General features: G+C 41.5%; 1 protein-coding gene across 11 annotated transcripts in view; it reads right to left on the bottom strand.

The window, feature by feature from the left end:
- Positions 1 to 19,425, bottom strand: part of LOC137243075 (uncharacterized) — a 160,643-nt gene extending 141,218 nt beyond the window's left edge. For 9 of the 11 annotated variants that reach the window (XR_010950457.1, XM_067770265.1, XM_067770267.1 and 6 more), the window contains exon 1: positions 18,625 to 19,425. The gene's annotated coding sequence lies outside the window, so the exon portion shown is untranslated. The remainder of the gene's footprint in view (positions 1 to 18,624) is intronic. The other 2 variants (XM_067770260.1, XM_067770261.1) reach the window with 2 other exon arrangements.
- Between the last annotated feature and the right edge of the window lie 271 nt (positions 19,426 to 19,696).

Below are 19,696 nucleotides of genomic sequence, written 5' to 3'. Positions count from 1 at the left end.
TTTTGTCATTGTAATACAAAGTTTTTACATTTTGGTATGCATGTTTCGTAATTTTCGTGTTTTTAATTTAAATATGGACTTCTTGCAAATACAGATGATTATTTTTTAGATTAATATTTTTCTTAATAAGGATTATAATGAATATAGCCAGATGATTGTTGCAGATTCCAAATAAAGTTGCACTAGTTCCATACAGCGACACCGATTCTTCAGAGGAAATAGTTGAAGAAGATACTTGTGTTGGGAAACGAGGTAGGAGGATCCCGAAACCACTACCCAAAAGACTTCTACGAAAGACCTTCTATTTCAGTTTATACAGGAGCGTACAGAGAATCGTTAAATTATTAAGATTTGAAATTACTTTGTGATAAAAATATAATTCCCGAAATTTTCCACAGAGAGTACCTCAAAACACAACTCTTTTATCACAGATATGTACATTACCAGTTACTGATGTAGAAGACGGAAATGTGAAATTAATAGATTGTACCTTAGTTATATAGTTTTTATTTAGAAAAACTTAGTTTAGTTGTAAATTTAAAATATTTTTTAATCAGTATGCATCTTTAACTATGAATTCCGTCTTGAAATCTGAATAAAACATTATCTGAATCACCAACCACTCTTTTTATTGTTTTCAAATGTGTATTTTTTATTAGTTTAGTTTTGGCTTAACCGACACTTTCAAGTAATGAAGTCTTTTTTTGTTTGGAAAGCAAAATGGGCGTAAGCGACAAATGCGCCATTATTATTGAATAAATTCAAAAAAATTCCACATTAGTATACGCTAATTATATAGTCTTATATACACACCACTGTGGTGTGATGGTAGCGTGCTCCGCCTACCACACCGTATGCCCTGGGTTCGCACCCCGGGCAAAGCAACATTAAAATTTTAGAAATAGTTTTTAAATTAGAAGAAAATTTTTCTAAGCGGGGTCGCCCCTCGGCAGTGTTTGGCAAGCGCTCCGGGTGTATTTCTGCCATGAACAGCTCTCAGTGAAAACTCATCTGCCTTGCAGATGCCGTTCGGAGTCGGCATAAAACATGTAGGTCCCGTCTGGCCAATTTGTAGGAAAAATCAAGAGGAGCACGACGCAAATTGGAAGAGAAGCTCGGCCTTAGATCTCTTCGGAGGTTATCGCGCCTTACATTTATTTATTTATTTTTTTTTATATACACACCAACTTTCACGGTACTATCTAAAGTAATCGCAATATAAATACAAAAAAAGCGTCTTCTGAACAATTTTGTTTATGCCGGTTAAGCCCTTTCTGCGGTTATGGCTCGATATGTTTGTAATGTTTCGCGTTTTCTTCATTTTTATGAAAATTTTACGATTTTTAGGTTAAAGCACCAATAAATGATGCCAATTGATATGCAAAGTAAAAATATGGCTATGACTATGGCGTTATGACTATGTCAACTTTGCCAAGCCCTTTAAATATAATTAAATAACGGAGCTACTGTGAATAATGGAGCTTTAATGAATAACGGAGGAACACGTGAATTGGAACGATAACTGATAAAGACCATTTCGATTTTGTACCTGGCACTATGGTCATAGAACCCTGTCATTAATCCCCAAAAAAAAAATTCTCAAAATTACACAAGCAAATTTTAATTACCTATAAATTAGAAAATGTATTCTCCACAAATAAAATTAATATTTTTGTCTCTAATGGCTGGTTTTTCAGTGCAAGTTTAAACTACGTCCCTTATTTTAGTGGCGAAAGGTTCGCAGAATAAGTTGAAAATTTTACATAATTAGTAGCTAATTAATTGCAAATTTATTGCGGGGGAAAAAAATTTATGGCATTTATATGCAATAACAATTTAACAATTAATCAGACTAAATATAGTTACGGATTACAGATAAATTATAGAATCATGCAAATTGAACAAAATTATATTATAAAATATGTATATATGTATATATGTATATTATTAAATCAGTAGTCGAGATGGACTGTAATGCCGAGCAACGGGAATTGATTATTAGTGCTGTCGGAAGGGACTTGATTTCGAGCAGCTGATGTATATTTGACACACAACAAGTAGGGCTGCGATGTGTGGGAGGTTGGAAAGGTTGTGGTTCAAAGCCACCCGCCCAAAGTTACCGGAGCTGGTGATAAGAGTTGGAGGTTGGAAAGGACGTGATTCTAAGCCACCCAGCAGATATTTTTTTATTACGTGGAGTGAGTCAGTACACAGACAACGAAGAGGTTCGTGCATTTCAAAATTCGATCTGCATGTGCTTATATGAAGCGGTTGAAAATGTCTAGATGGTCTAAGGGGAACATTATACAAAATTTCACCAAGCAGAAAGGGGCTATTTACCATCTTTCTAATAAATTTTACTAAAAATAACACACCTGCCATCTCCCCACGACTCCGTAACGTAGCGAGCTAAATAAGTTTTAAACGGCAGGAGTAGGAAGGAAGAATCCTTGAGGGGTCCCACGGTAAGTCCCTTAGCGCAAAAATCAGGAATTGCTTTTGCACGGAATATAATTTGTCGCAGTGCGTCTGGTAACGAGGGTTCCAATTTGTCGAAGATTATCGAAGATATCGAATATAAAGAGTTTTAGTAATCTATGGATCATCGAATTCTTTAGACCATCGTTTGACAAACGCCAAAGTCCCTTTGGCTCTATTCACGCAGGCTTCTATGTGCAATTTAATGTCAAGTTTAGGGACCATCGTAACTCCAAGGTCTACAAAGTTAATAAACTGGTTAAATATGTAATCATCAATCATATACTCGTAGGATTGGTACGATTTCCTATCTCCCAAAATGGTATACTGGACATTTAATACTTTTGTGAAGCCAATAGACTTCTGCTTCTTTAGTTTGGTAGCCGAAGACCACGCAAACGACAGCAATAACAAAATTAAGAAAACTACATCGACTAGATTGTAGTGGCATAACGGGTGTGAGGAGAACGTCCCCTGCTGGTATCCCTATCCTAATGGAGAAAGAGACAAACCTTGGTGCACCAAGGCTCCAAACTGTCTCTGAGAGAAAGAGCGGAAACATGACTGCTCCTAAGAAAGTAATAAGAAAATGTATAGGAAATTCCGTGTTGCAACTACGTGATGCAATGTCCCCTGCACTCAAATATCACGGAATTTTTAGTTTCTGATTGTGCACAGAACTCTTTGGGAAACAGGGAATTTATATACTGACCCTGATTTAGAGGTCTAGTTCCCTGACATTTCAAAATTTGTTGACGGAAAAACGGGGACTGGCATATATGAGCGGAACTTCAAGAAATCGACAACAATGGAATGCTAACCACTATTTTTCAGGAAGATATCCATGCAAAAGAAGTTTGCGGTACAGAATGTCTAGAAGGAGGCTTATCCTCGAGGAGTATCATCATTATGTCAGACAGTCAGACTGACCTACACGCCTTGCAGTTTTACACAATTACATATGTACTGCTAAGCAAGTGAACAAGTGCATTGGACCAAAAACATAGTTTTGTTAGGATGAGTTCCTGGTTTTCAGGGACGTGAAGATCAAGATCATGAACAGGCCGACTACCTAGACAGGCAGAAACATATGTGCTCTGACAGCATTATTTGGTCCAGAGCCCTTCTATGGACTCACAAAGGCACACTAGGAAAACCAAAAGTAACTCGCAAACAAAGCAGCTCGGACAACAATAGATTAAATGCCCACGGCAAAGACAGACTGTTTAGACAGCCATCAACGAGAGTATCAGCTAAGCTCAATAACTTAAGCACTGTGAACTATACGGGACATTTTCGTCATCCCTGAAAAATGGGAAATGGCTAATGCGATACCGCTACTAAAGGCAGGAAAACCAGCTGAAGTGAGAGACTCATATAGCCCGATATCTCTCCTACCGCCAGTACCCAGGACAATTGAATCCGTCCTTATTTCACCTCCTGCGACCTGCCAACCATTAGCATGGCTTCCGAAAATTACATAGAACCATCATGTTGTTGTTGTTGTTGTTGTAGCAGTGCTTCGCCCCACCTAATAGGTGCGACCGATCACAAATTGTCATCAATGCCCTCTAACGGGAGTCCAAGGAAACTTGCAGTTTCAACAGGGGTGGACCATAATGAGAGGGGTGTTAGAGGCGTTGGTTCCACATTACAATTAAAGAGATGGTTGGTGTCATGTGGGGACACATTGCAAGCGGGGCATACATTTCAGTTCAGCTAGAGTGACTCGCGTTTCCCTAGGGAGTATGCGTTCCTCCTCCGCAAGTTTTGGGTACTGTTCTTTGAGTACTGGATTCACCGGGCAATTCCTGGCATAAAGGTCCGACGCCTGTTTGTGGAGTTCCCTGAGGACCTGCTTGTGTTTTTTGCTTCATACGGCTGAGTTTTCAGGTGCCGTATTTCCTCAAAATGCTTACGGAGATTACTCCTTAAGCCCCTAGGCCAGCGCTGAGCAAAAACTTTTGCTCATACGGGACGCTTTGCACATTTAAGTGCAGGTATGTGGGGCGAAGAACACAGGAAGAGAATAATATACAAACACACATAAGACTGATAAAGAGAGAGTATTTGGCCTTATACATCTACTATTCTATTCTACATCTATTATACATATACTATGTTGAAAATAGTGCTGCCACCGCTCTTATTATGTCCAAATTATAATTATATCGTATTGTAACGAATTTACTTGCAATTCCCCTTATTTGCAATCTTCTGCAGAGTTCGAATCACTAAACTGTTGAATAAATAACTCCAATATTTAATAATGCAAAATGGCCTTTATTAAAGTACTTCACAATAACACTCAAATTTTGCAACGAAAAGCTTGCTTAATAACCAAACTGATTGATAGCTCGAATGAAACTCTACTATTCAAAATAATACTGCTCTTGCTCGCTAGATAGCGTCTTAATCGAAACTGCTTGACAACTCAAATCAAACTGGGTTCCAGCGCCTCTACAATTGCCGCCTTTTATACTCTCGGATTTCAACGTTCGCATCTTCTAGGCGCTTCCAGAATCTACTAGTCCAGCAGCTCTCAAACTTCTCAGCTGTAACTACAATTGCATGATTTTTATAGTTTTTCTCATTGCATACTTTCAGGAGTATCTCAGATATATGCATGTGTTTGTGCATTGACTCTCCGCTGCTCGTATAAGTACATGGTACATATGTGTAGACGCAATTATTGTTTCGTTTATGTAGATACATAATGATTGATCTATGGATGTGAATTCACGTCACTGCTTAGCATCGCCTTAGAGACGATAGCATCGCTCAGTGCTGCTAACATTCGTTACACTGCCCTCCACCTAAGTCTGGTCGTCCCGATCAGAAAAATCTCCCGATCTAAACGTCGCTTGCATCTCCAAATGTACCACTTTTCTATTCCGTGGTTTCTCAATGCTTTGTATGCGGTAGGTGGTATCACTGATCTTCTTCACAACCTTGTACGGGCCTTCCCAACTGCACCGAAATTTGGCTGGAACACCTTTCCGCCGGTGAGGGTTGTTTAACAGTACCAAATCTCCCGCCAAGAAACCTTCCGAATTAAAGTTCTTGTCATGCCAGTGTTTCATCTTACTACTCATTACCCTGGGCCATTCTTCACACTCTGTTGTTTGGCCAATGAACTACATCGTAGAGCTTGCGCTGGACGCATTTGCTTTGCATAATCAGTATCGTTCCGACGCTTCACAACAGTAGTGTACCTTGGCTTGAAACCACCCTTGCATTCTTTCTGCAAAATCCTTTCCTTCGTTTTAGTACGTCCGTTAGGGCTTTTCAATGCCAGTGTTTCTCTCACAGGTACCTTTGGTTTTGATTTGTTTGGCCCATTTGTTCCATCAACCTTTACCTTTGAATTTCGTGGCCTTTGTCGAGTCTTCTCCACCAGTACCCGATTACTGCTGAACCCTTTTTTCAAACTAAAGTTAAGTGGTATGTCCTTGTTCTTATAGCGCATAATTTTTCTCCGCATATCGATCCTGATGTCATGGTCAACCAAGAAGTCCACTCCCAATATGACTTCATCAACGATCTCCGCCACAACGAATTTGTGTAAAACCATGACCTTCCCAATTAGGACTTCACATATCACTTCTCCCTGGACTTGGCTATACTCGCCTGTGACCGTACGCAACCTTGCTCCAGGTAATGACTTTACTCTCCTGTAGACCAAATCAGATCGAATCAAGGAATGAGATGCGCCCGTATCTACAGTCGGTACATGTTCTTTGCCATCCACATTCCCTCTGACGGTAAGACTGCTCGATTTTCTACCAATTTGCAACACAGATATCACAGGGCATTCAATAGCTGGATCTAGCTCTCGATTACTAGGATCAAGATCGCAATTACGTGCCATGTGACCGGACTTCCCGCATTTGAAGCATTTGATAACTTTTTCACTCCGCTTTTGCGATTTTTTCAGCGCCTCCAATATTGCGTCTACCCACTCTGGCCTTTCTACTTCCACCCGGCGTGCTTTAAAAACTGGCTTACACAGAAGCGACGCTGTTTCCTGAATCAGAGCTTGTGACACCGTTTCAGCGAATGTTGGCTTTGGGTTTGTGTATGTGGCTCGCTTCGTTTCGACGTCCCGTATGCCATTTATAAAGCTCTGAATTTTTACTCTTTCGGTGTATTCCACGGGTACGTCGGCATTCGCCAAATGTGCAAGCCTTTCGACATCTGACGCAAACTCCTGCAAAGTCTCATTTGCTTTTTGGTAGCGGTTTTGCAACTCAATTTGAAATATCTGTTTTCTATGCTCGCTTCCATAACGTCGTTCTACAGCAGCCATCAATGCTTCATAACTGTTCCGTTCGTACTCTGGAATCGCCTGTAAGATCTCGGCAGCTGGTCCTTTCAATGCTACGATGAGTGCAGCAACTTTATCTTCAGCAGTTCAGTTGTTCACTGTTGCGGTCTTCTCAAATTGTGGCTTAAAGACCTGGAAAGGAACAGAACCGTCAAAGGATGTTGTTTTTACCTTTGGATTACTCGCTGAAACTGCTGGACGATTTAGTTGTAACTGCTCGATACGTCCTCTCAAAGCATCCACCTCGGCCTCGATTTTATCCTGTCGACCACTGAAGCCTTCATGAAACTGGGTTAGTTTTTCTTCCATATGCGCTTCCAGTTTAGATGATATACGGACTTCCTGCTCTTCTAGATGTGTGGAGATCTGAGATGATATCTGTGCTGAAATTTGTGCCAACATTTCTGAAATACGCGTTTCTCGTGCTTCAATCTTTGATGTTATACGTGTCTCTTGGGATTCCATTTGCGATGTAATCTGTGTCGACATTTCGGACATTTGTGCCGATATTGCAACCAATATCGTGTTCAAGTCTGTGTTCGCCATTGTCTGCGGTGTTTCATTTTTCTCCTCCAATTTTGTTGTCTCATCGCCATCAAGATGAAAGACATACTCTTCCACGTCAATTCCTTCTAATTCCATTGCCTCTCGTAGTCGTGCCTGAAGTTCGAGTTTAATGCCGGTTGTATTCAATCCACGGTTCTCCAACTCCTTCTTCAGTTGAGGGATCTTCAATTCACTTAACTTTGCCATGTCCTTGTTGTCCTCTGGAATTTATTCAACAATTCCTCCTCTGACACCAATTGTAACGAATTTACTTGCAATTCCCCTTATTTGCAATCTTCTGCAGAGTTCGAATCACTAAACTGTTGAATAAATAACTCCAATATTTAATAATGCAAAAAGGCCTTTATTAAAGTACTTCACAATAACACTCAAACTTTGCAACGAAAAGCTTGCTTAATAACCAAACTGATTGAGAGCTCGAATGAAACTCTACTATTCAAAATAATACTGCTCTTCTCGCTAGATAGCGTCTTAGTCGAAACTGCTTGACAACTCAAATCAAACTGAATTCCAGCGCCTCTACAATTGCCGCCTTTTATACTCTCGGATTTCAACGTTCGCATCTTCTAGGCGCTTCCAGAATCTACTACTCCAGCAGCTCTCAAACCTCTCAGCTGTAACTATAATTGCATGATTTTTATAGTTTTTCTCATTGCATACTTTCAGGAGTATCTCAGATATATGCATGTGTTTGTGCATTGACTCTCCGCTGCTCGTATACGTACATGGTACATATGTGTAGACGCAATTATTGTTTCGTTTATGTAGATACATTGATCTATGGATGTGAATTCACGTCACTGCTTAGCATCGGCTTAGAGACGATAGCATCGCTCAGTGCTGCTAACATTCGTTACAATATTATTAAGCGTTTTAGGATACACTAGCCTTTACTGGCGGCTTCGCTCGCACTAAAGGCCACAAATATGTAATGTCGCGTTTGTGATTCACAACTCTAACTGAATTTTAAAAGTTCCTTTATGATTCAAATCATAATCAAAGCAAGTTTTAAAATTAGAAAAATGGTCGCCGTAAATTAAACACACATGCAACACATGCTCCAACAATTTTTGCAGTGTGGATTTAACGATATATGTATGTATGTGAGCTGAAGAAATCTGAAAATTGCCCCATAATTGGAAATTTATGAATGAAAGCAGTTAAGTTTATATAAAACTGGTAAAATTAGTCGTTGTTTATGCGATTGGTAGCTTTTTTTTATTAGTAAACTGATACATTTCTTTCTAGGCTCACGGCAACACTGACAACAAGTCTGAAAAGGGTTTCGTTTTCCCACGATTGTATACGAAACGTGCATTGGTAGGTTTTTCTAGTACTACTTCCTCTAATGCTACTATTTTAAAAATACTTTTTTAAATAATTTTATGTATATATTGCAAAATGAATCGGCTTGCATATAATTAAATGTATGTGATGCGCTGCTTAACATAAAGTCGAATTCAGTCTATGGTTTTCCGTTTTTCGTATTTCTTGCCAAAGAATGTATGTTTTTGTTTTCGTACTATTGCAACACAGTTTGGGAATTGGTTTTCGAGGTTGAGAGAGAATATTTTCATTCCAGTTTTTAGTGTTTCCTTGCGATGAATATCGTTTGAAACGAAGCGTACAATTATTCCAATGTATTTTTTTACTCCCCTAACACCCCAAAACACACAAACGTCTTACCTAGCACTCGCAGGCACTGAAACTGATTTAGGAGCAGAAAATAGGCCCATCCCTGCCCTAGGCGGTGTTGGCTCATCAATCAGATGTCTGTTGGGATGGCCATGATTTGAGGATTCTTTTACGGCTCTGGATTTTCGGTACAATTGCGGCTGCATGCTCACCAAAATGTAGATCCTGAGCAAACGTCACACCCAATGTTTTATATTTATATTTATATTAATTTATTTAATCAACAAACAAGGTGTTTATAGACTGTCAATATACAAAACTTCAAGTTTACGTAGCTTATATAAAAAGTATAGTTAACTTTATGACAAGTATCTGATTATCAGGTTCTTAAATGTAAATTTACTACAACTAAAATCAAACGCCAAGGAATAGGAATAAGCATTAAATTGAGAAAGTGTCCTCCTAAGGTGACCATTCATTGCATAAACCGTTCTAGCAACACCCATATAAAACAAATCGTTACAACGAAGGATACGACAGGGTACATTAAAACGAATTTTCATGAGGAGGTAAGAACAGTCAATTGAGCCCGAAACGATATCAAAGACAACGCACATTGACAACAGAGTTCGCCTGGAGTCTAGTGACATACGATTTATCAATAAACAGCGAGAGTGATATGATGGTACAGGGTCTACAAAGTTCATCGACCGCAATGCAAAGCGCATAAGAGCTCTCTGAACAGACTCCAACCTCTTGATATAAACTGCATGAAAGGCCTCCAAACAAATACCGCATACTCCAACCTCGATCTAACTAAAGATGTGTACAGTAGTTTGAGATTATAAGGATCTGAAAATGATGAGCAGTTACGGCGGATAAAAGCCAACATCGCGTACGCTTTAGAAACTATATAGCTTATGTGAGTGGTAAAAGTCAGCTTGGTTTCAAAATACACACCCAAATCTTTACCTTCAGTTGACTTTTTTAATTGAACGTCTGAGATACTATACGATGTAGGAACTAAACCAGAACCTTTAGCATAAGTGGTAAAATGACACTTACCAATACTTAGGAATAGAAGATTACGGACACATCAATGGTATAAGTTTCTAAGCTCATTTTTTAAGATTAAAGAATCATCAAAGCAGTTGATTTCATGGTAAACTTTTAAGTCATCAGCATAAAGAAGAAACTTACACCTTGAAAACCAAGATGATATGTCGTTAATAAATATGACAAATAATAGCGGACCCAAAACGCTGCCCTGGGGGACACCGGAAGTTGGGGCGAATGGAAAAGATGACACATTATCTAGACGAACGACACAACTTCTGTTCTCTAAGTATGAAGAGATCCACTTCAGAAAATCAGAGTGAAAGCCCAAGCATTCAAGTTTTGCCAGTAGTATTCGATGCGATACCCTATCGAAAGCCTTAGAGAAATCAGTATAGACCGCGTCGATTTGGTAGCCCTTTTGAAAGGAATCCAAACAGTCTTCCGTAAAAACAGCCAGATTAGTTAGGGTAGACCTACCCTCAACGAAACCGTGCTGCTGAGGACATAGTAGATGTTTCACGGAGAAGTAAATTTTATTCTTAACTATGCACTCAAATAGCTTTGAAACAGTGGTAAGTTTGGATATCAGCCTATAATTTTCGATATCATTTTTGATACCACCTTTAAAGATAGGCGTAATAAAAGTCAATTTCCATGCATCAATAAAAACTCCGGCAGATAGTGACATATTAAATATGTGCCTTAAAAGAACAATCAAAGATGAACAACGTTTCAACAGGACAGCCGAGAGGCCATCTGCGTCAGTTGTGGTTGACATCTTTAGCTGTTCAATACCATTAGCTATGTCCAAGTCAGTCAAGCATAGCTTCCCGAAATTGATGGAAGTATCTACAATTGGCAGATATTCAGACGACAGCCCACTACTATTATCCGTAACGATGGACCGATGTCGGAATTTCCGAACAATTCTTTTTCGACTTAATGTAGCTCCAAAAAAATTTAGGGTTACATTTAATACCGTTTTCAACATTATGAATGTACCGCCGATATAAAAATCTATTGAGCTTATTAAATTCAGCTCTGTAAAATATGTAGCGCTCACGAACACTTGTATTGGTAGAGCGTTTATGCTTTTTATAGAACTTATTCTTTAAATTCCTTAACCGTTTGAGTTCTTTGGAGAACCACGAACGTTTATTTTTTGTTGCTCTATGAACAGGGATGCTATTCACACAGATGTCATAAATTGTTGACTTAAAAATATCATAACAACCAGTTACATCTGCATTTCCAAAAAGACGGTCCCAATTCAAATCAAACAAGATGTTTAACTCATCAACATTACATCGCGAGTAGTTAAAGGCCGCTCTATTATCACATGTTGGTAGTTCGAACTACTGATAAAACTCAAGCTCCAGCATCAGTGAGCTATGATGCTGATTTGGAGGGGAGATGTAACTAGCTGCTTTCGAGAGCTTATGGTGAACATTGTAGCCTACAAATATTAGATCTAAGACCCTGTCTAGTAAGTTTAAAAAGCTATTAATTTGTACTAGTTCTATACACTGAAAGTTACCAATAAGGTATGACTCCGAGACATTAGTAACATTCGATGGAGTTAGAACGGCATTACCATCCAACGAGCTCCATGAAATATTACCCATATTAAAATCGCACAGGATACAAAGTTGATTGTCTCCACTTGTATCATGCACAGTCAATATATTATCCACATGTGCCTTATATAGGGCATCAGAACTACCCGGCGGAATATTTTGGGGTGTAGGACAGTTGGGAGCGTAGTGCGATCGACGTGGATGTTCAAAATAGTCGACATTTGGGACGTCCATATTGTAAATAAGGTCGCGGAGGATTTAGTCGGTGATAATGCCAGGTTTCGCGATGCGAAAAAACTGGAGAATTCAGGGAGGATCTGTTGCAAAGCTCATCGATCTGTGGGACTGGGCCTGTGCGCTTCCCAAGGCAGTCGGTTCTATGTACCGGAGCGACTCGGGATTTTTCCCGACCAAGGACTGTCATTTCAGTGTGACCCCATCTAATTTGTTTTGTCCCTCCCACAAATTGTCATCCTCCCAGCAGCTCCTTGCAGCAGGACTGCTCCATATTCTCTTACTCCGGGAAGGCATCGAATCCAATCCGGGTCCGTCTCCTGACCCCGGTCCTGAGAAATGGTTTTGCTGCATCTGCCGGAAAAGAATCTTTTTAGGACGGTCATACTCTGTTCAGTGTGTCTCGTGCAAGGGATGGTTGCATCGGACAGGTTGTTCTGGGCTTGATCCCAAAACCCGACGTCCACGTAACTTTTATAAATCTTTTGAGGCTCCTTGCTGTTCACGCCCAAGGGCGTCCCGTAGTCTACGCCTAAGCGCCCCCACTACCTTCCAGCAGCCCCGCTGCTCAGCAAGCCACAACAAGTACCCGCTGCTGCTCGCGCCCCACGGCGCCAACAACTCAAACAGCTGATACCACTCATAACTACTACCTTCGTAGTAGAGTTGGTAGCAATGCTGAGCATCAGCCCCTGCCCCCGTCTCCCCCCCCCCTCTTTTCCGACAGCAATCGTGCAGGTCAGGGAAACAGACTCTTAGTCCCTACCTCCGTTTGCACCGTCTGCCAGCACAGAATATATAGGTTTGCGACATCTGCCCAATGCAGCTCCTGCCTTGGGTGGTGCCACTTCCCTAGATGTTCTGATCTCCGCGACGGCAACCCCCCGACGGGTTTCATAGCGCCATGTTGCCAGGTCGCAAACCCAAATGATCCGGGTACCCCAATGCTTGCCCAAGGACGCTCAGTCCCAGGGCCACAACAGCAATTGCGTCCTGGCCTTCCACAACCCAGGCGTAGTCACCCGTCACTTACCCCCAGAGTGGCGACGTCTCCCCTTATGCACTTCAGAATTCTGCAGTTAAACTGTAATGGACTAACTGGGAAGATTACGGAGATAGTCGATTTCATGAAGCGGCACAACATCCGCATTGCTGCGATTCAAGAGACTAAACTCACAGCAAGATCTGCATTGCAGACCTGCTCTGGGTATAATGTCCACAGGAAAGACCGCGAGAGTGGAAATGGAGGCGGTCTCGCGTTTATCCTACACACTCTGTGCAATATTATACATTTGATCCTGGCATCGACCGCAGGGACAATGTCTTAGAACGTCAAGGCCTATCTGTCCGGTCAGGCGATGCAAACCTAGAAATCATCAACATCTACATCCCTCCTGCCACCTGTTGCCCCAGTGGATACCGCCCTAATATTAGGGCCTTACTCACTGGCAACAATCGCATTATCTTAGGCGATTTCAATGCCCATCATGATCTAAGGCATTCAAACTTGCGGGCGGACAGTAGGGGTGAGATGTTGGCGGATCAAATAGAAGAAACGACGTTCTGCACAATAAACGGAGACGCCCCCACATGTATGGTAGGAAGCTGTCACAGCTCGCCAGATTTTTCAATCGTGAGCGCAGAACTCGTAAACTGCGTCAACTGGCAGCCGATGGTAACATTGGCATCCGACCACCTGCCCATACTTATTTCGCTTGAGCGTACCGCCGACTTCATCGTCACTGAAAAACGCACTTTCATAAACTTCAAAAAAGGAAAGTGGAAAGAATATAAATCCTTTACAGGCAGCCGCTTTGCTGCCCTCCCTATCCCGACCGATGCCCGCCAAGGGGAGCGTGCCTTCCGTAAGGTCATTAATTCCGCCTCGGCACATTTCATTCCCGCCGGGAGAATTCCCGAAATCCGGTCCCACTTCCCGGCGGAGGCCGCAAACTTAGCGAGAGAACGTGACCTTATAAGACAGCTTGATCCAGGCGACCCCCAAATAAAGGATATAAACCAACGCATCAGATTGCTTGTGGATGAACACAAGCGGGCGAAATGGGAGGAACACCTAAGAGGTTGTAACCTCTCTACCGGTGTGGGTAAACTTTGGTCCACCGTAAAGTCCCTATCGAATCCGACTAAGCACAAAGACAAAGTGTTGTCGCACGCGAAAAAATGCGCGAGCGCTTTCTGCCGACAATATATAATGCATCCTACGGTCGACAAAGATAGACGGAGAGCCAATAGACACGCACATAAACACAAATTCAGCGCGTCACCAATCACCATCACCACTAAAGAGGTTGAGGACGCCATTGGTCGTGCTAAACCATCCAAAGCAGTGGGCCCAGACGGCATAGCCATGCCGATGCTTAAAAGCCTAGGGAAAGAGGGTTTCAAATATTTAGCGCATGTCTTCAACCTACATATCTCTTTCCACCTTTGTCATACTTGAGAAATGGAAAATGGCCAAGGTGGTCCCGCTACTAAAACCTGGGAAACCAGCTAACATAGGTGAGTCGTATCGTCCGATATCTCTCCTATCGCCAGTGGCAAAGATGCTTGAAGCCATTTTGCTCTCTTATTTCCAAGCAAATTTGCAGCTAGCCCCTCATCAGCATGGCTTCAGAAAACTCCATAGCACTACCACCGCGCTAAATGCCATTAGCACCCAGATATCCCCCAGCGGGTTAGGGGGGGTCAGAATATACCCGCGGTAGGTATGCCTGTCGTAAGAGGCGACTAAAATACCAGATTCAAGGGGCTGTGTAGCGCAACCCTGCAGGTTGCCAGCGCAACATATAGCTTCTCCAAACCCAATTGTCAACCTCACCTATCCGGGGCGAATCCTGTTTCACTAACAGACGAGGCTCTGGCGACCCTAAGCTCCTTATGGAACTTGGGGTTGGGGAGGGAGGGGATGGCCTGAAGGTTTAATGTGGCCACATAAATCGTTCCCGAGATGGTCGGGCCAGCACCTTAATGGTGCTGTGGTACCGGAGCGTACCGGATCTGTATCCGGCAAAGGACCATCACATCGATAACACTCCCCAAAGCCTTCGGGGAGCAACCTTATCGCTACAACAACAACAGCACCCAGATAAATTGCGGTTTAAATCAATACCCCCACCATAGAACAGTACTCGTAGCGCTAGACCTATCAAAAGATTTTGATACGGTCAACCATGGCTCGTTACTGCAAGACCTGGAAGGGTCTACCCTTCCCCCATGTCTTAAAAGGTGGACCGCAAATTATCTGGGTGGTCGGCAGGCATCGGTGCAATTTAGAAACGAAACATCAAAACCAAGGAGAATTAAACAAGGGGTGCCACAGGGTGTCCTATCCCCACTTTTGTTTAATTTCTACATATCTAAGCTACCTTCACCACCGGAAGGAGTCACAATCGTTTCCTACGCCGATGACTGCACAATAATGGCCACAGGCCCAGGCCCAGGCCCAGGCCCAAAGATCGATGCGCTATGCAATAAAATAAACGGCTACCTCCCTGATCTCTCCAGTTTCTTCGCCTCGCGAAACCTGGCATTATCACCGACTAAATCTTCCGCGACCTTACTTACAACATGGACGTCCCAAATGTCGACCATTTTGAACATCCACGTCGATGGCACTACGCTACCTACTGTCCTACACCCCAAAATCTTGGGTGTGACGTTTGATCAGGATCTACATTTTGGTGAGCACGCAGCCGCAATTGTTCCGAGAATTCAGAGCCGTAACAAAATCCTCAAATCCCTCGCTGGCAGTACTTGGGGAAAAGATAAAGAAACGCTCATGACTACATACAAAGCAATCAGGCAGCCGATTACGTCCTACGCGTCACCCATATGGTCGCCAAGCCTAAAAATCACCCACAGGAAGAAACTACAGGCCTGCCAAAATACTGCTCTCAGAATCGCCACGGGCTGTCTTCTTATGTCCCCAGAACACCATCTGCATAATGAGGCGAGAATACTCCCCATCAGGGAGAGTAATGAGATGCTGATCAAACAGTTCCAGTTGAATACCCAGAAACCTGGGCATCCCAACAGACATCTGATTGATGAACCAGCACCGCCTAGGGGCTTAAGGAGTCATCTCCGTAAGCATTTTGAGGAAATACGGTACCTGAGAACCCAGCCGTATGAAGTGAAAAAAAACAAGCAGGTCCTTGGTGAACTCCATAAACAGGCGTCGGACCTTTATGCCGGGAATTGCCCGGTGAATCCAGTGCTTAACGAAAATTATCCAAAACTCGCGGAAGAGGAACGCATACTCCCCAGGGAAACGCGTGTCACTCTTGCTCAACTTCGTTCTGGATACTGTAACAGGTTAAACTCTTACCTATCCAGAATCAACCCCGACATACAAGATGTATGCCCCGCTTGCAATGTGTCCCCACATGACGCCAACCATCTCTTCAATTGTAATGTGGAACCAACGCCTCTAACACCCCTTTCCTTATGATCCACCCCTGTTGAAACGGCAAGTTTCCTTGGACTCCCGTTAGAGGATATTGATGACAATTTGTGATTGGTCGCGGCTACTAGGTGGGGCGAGCATTGCTACAACAACAACAACAACAACAACAACAACAACAACAACAACAACAACAACAACAACTGGGCCTGTGGCCATTATTGTGCAATCATAGGCGTAGGAAACGATAGAAACTTCTGATGGCGAAGGTAGCTTAGATATGTAAAAATTAAAAAAAAAGTGGGGATAGGACACTACCCTGTGGCACCCCTTGTTTAATTCTTCTTGGTTTTGATGTTTCGTTTCTAAATTACACCGATGCCTGCCGACCACCCAGATAATTTGCGGTCCACCTTTTAACACATGGGGGAAGGGTAGACCCTTCCAAGTCTTGCAGTAAAGTGCCATGGTTGACCGTATCAAAAGCTTTTGATAGGTCTAGCGCAACGAGTAAGAGAGGAAAGAGACAGGTTGAAGACATGCGATAAATATTTGAAACCCACTTTCCCTAGGCTTTTAAGCATCGGCATGGCTATTCCGTCTGGGCGCACTGCTTTGGATGGTTTAGCATGACCGATGGCATCCTCAACCTCTTTGGCTGTGATGGTAATTGGTGACGTGCTGAATTTATGTTTATGTGCGTGTCTGTTGGCCCTCCGTCTATCTTTGTCGACGGTAGAATCACTATATATTGTCGGCAGAAGCGCCATCATCGTGTTAAACGCCTTCGAAACAAAAATAAATTGCGGATTTTAGTTTAGTTTATTCAGCCTATGATCGCAAAGAATCTTACAGACTAGAATACAAAAATATTAAAACTAAGTAAGTTAAGTAACACCAAAGCCCAGGAGAATTGAAAAAGGGACGCCACAGATTGGTTTCCTATCCTCACATTTGTTTAATTTTACATATCCAAGCTTCCTTCCCCACCAGAAGATTTGCCATTGTGGCCTATGCCGATGACTGCACGATAATGACAACAGGTCCCGGCCCACACATTGATGAGCTATGCTATAAAATCAATTACTATATGCATAGTCTTTCCGATTTTTTTCTTCGCGAGATCTAACATCAAATAATACTGGGTGTGACGTTCGATCAGGTTCTACATGCAGCCACAATTGTACCTAAAGTTCAGAGCTGTAACAAAATCCTCAAGGCTCTTGCCGGCAAAACTGGGGCCTTAGATAAAGCAACTCTCATTAGCACTTATAAAGCAATAGAAGAAGCTACAGGCCTGTCAAAGCACCACACCTATTTCTTAGGCACTATGAACAAATCCGGTCCTCAGGAATTCAGCTGTAGAGCCGTAAGAAAAGGAGCATTTTCAATACAAGTACATAGAAAACGCAGTTGAGAAAAGCAATCTCTCCAGAAACACCCGACATATGTACCTAATTTACGTGACGTGCCCCATATATCTGGCACAACCATATTGAAACAGCAAGATTCCTCAGACTCCTGTTAGAGAATATTGATGACAATTCGTGAGTGATCGCACATATTGGATGGGGCGAAGCACTGCTACAACCACAACAGCAGACGGATGTCAGTATCCATAAATTGACCGAGGTTTAAGGTTGGCCTCGTACCTTACCAATGTAGATTGTAACACCGTATTCCTCATCAAGCATAGCATGTAGCCTTCTTTGGGTTAGTTATTTACATAATATTAGATCTGTGGTGTTTTTGAACACCGTGAGGTTGGGCTATCAATGGCAGGTACTCACGTAAAATTATATGCTTGACTAGAAAATAAGCAAACCATGAAACTGATAGAAAGAAAAATTAAATAAAAAGTATAAGTGAAGAATGGAGCTTGAATTGGCCAATAAAGAACACTTAGGGGTTATAAAACACACGTCCCTTTGTGCACGTTCGCATCCACAAATAAATAAACGAACGGACCTACTGGAAATTTGCAGTCATTTAGGTAATTGGATTATTTCCAAATCAAGTAGGTATACAAAAAGTAACAAGAATAAATAAGTAGTAAGTAACTAATCGTAGCGAACACCTTTTCACTCAGTAATGAAATGATTTAAATACAGTCACCTGTCACCTACTTGCCAAAAAACTGTGCAATACATTATACATTACATTTGCTTTGAATTGATTACATATGTTCCTGTATTTTTATATCGATTTAAATTCTTCTTACGAACAAACGGTGTGAAGACGTTGAAAATGCATATGCCACAAGTAAAATTGGTATAAAAGTATTTAAATATAGAGTATATAATAGATAATATAAAAAGACTTACCAATATCAATATGATTCGAGGGTTAACTGCATCGTTTAAACATTGTTCCACTTAGCCAACATTTTTTATGCAAACACAGATGCACTTAACTGTTTCTACTTAATGATAAACGAATGTCTTTCCTGTTGCCAAAAAAAATAATAATATTAATTGCATTTCACACCAAAGAGAGTACGTGACCACAGCGAAAAACCGAACGCATTCACAATTGTCCTTGCCGCTGTGGAAAACATCGGCATACACACAGAAACGCACTCATATGCATCTGACAAATAATTCACAGTAGCACACAATAGCGAGCACAGCAAAGCATGGCAACAAATATCACACCAACAACACGTTATGTATGTGTACCAGCGTGACATGTAGCGGCTGCACAGTAAAATATGTTCGTTTACAATCGTCTTCGTTTTTACGCTTCGTGCAATTTACAGCGACTGTTATATGAAATTTGCACAGAATGTTGCTTATTAATTAAAGTATACTTTAGTTTCATTTCATCATTTTCTAATTTCTAATGAACACTTTGTTTTGTACTTGCATAGATGGAATAATGATTGCTTAATATTGAATACATACACATTTTTCGTGAAAATGTTAACATTTAAAGGTGTAGCGCACTTCTAAGCATTCTTATTACTTCTACTGCATTCCGTCCACAAGTTCATAAGGAACACAGGCACAGTTACATTACATGCACAAGAATTTCAATAGTGCCACTTATTTAATAATTTTTCAAAGCTTTTCTTTGATTTATTTAACTAATCAATAGAAAATTGTCTCACACATAACGATTCTGCATAAAATTTCTATGAATTGACAAATTCACAATGGTGTATGATTAGCATTTTTAATATTCACAATAGAGAAAGTGGAACTTAATTAAGATGTCACTTCGACTAAAGTGGGACAAACCGGCAAAACTATTGTCGAATTTAAAAGCAATTTACATAAACGCTTTGATCAAGATGCTTCGCTTTTCTAATCGAATACAAGAAACTATTCGAAAAATAGCTTACTATTCAAATAAAAGCTTAGTATTCGAATATTTAATACGCGAATGCAGCTCTTA

The sequence above is a fragment of the Eurosta solidaginis genome, chromosome 3 (genome assembly GCF_040869045.1).
Source record: "Eurosta solidaginis isolate ZX-2024a chromosome 3, ASM4086904v1, whole genome shotgun sequence".
In the NCBI taxonomy this organism is placed as follows: Eukaryota; Metazoa; Arthropoda; class Insecta; order Diptera; family Tephritidae; genus Eurosta; species Eurosta solidaginis.
The sequence above is the reverse complement of the archived record's forward strand: the minus strand, read 5'-3'. Positions and strand labels throughout refer to the sequence as shown.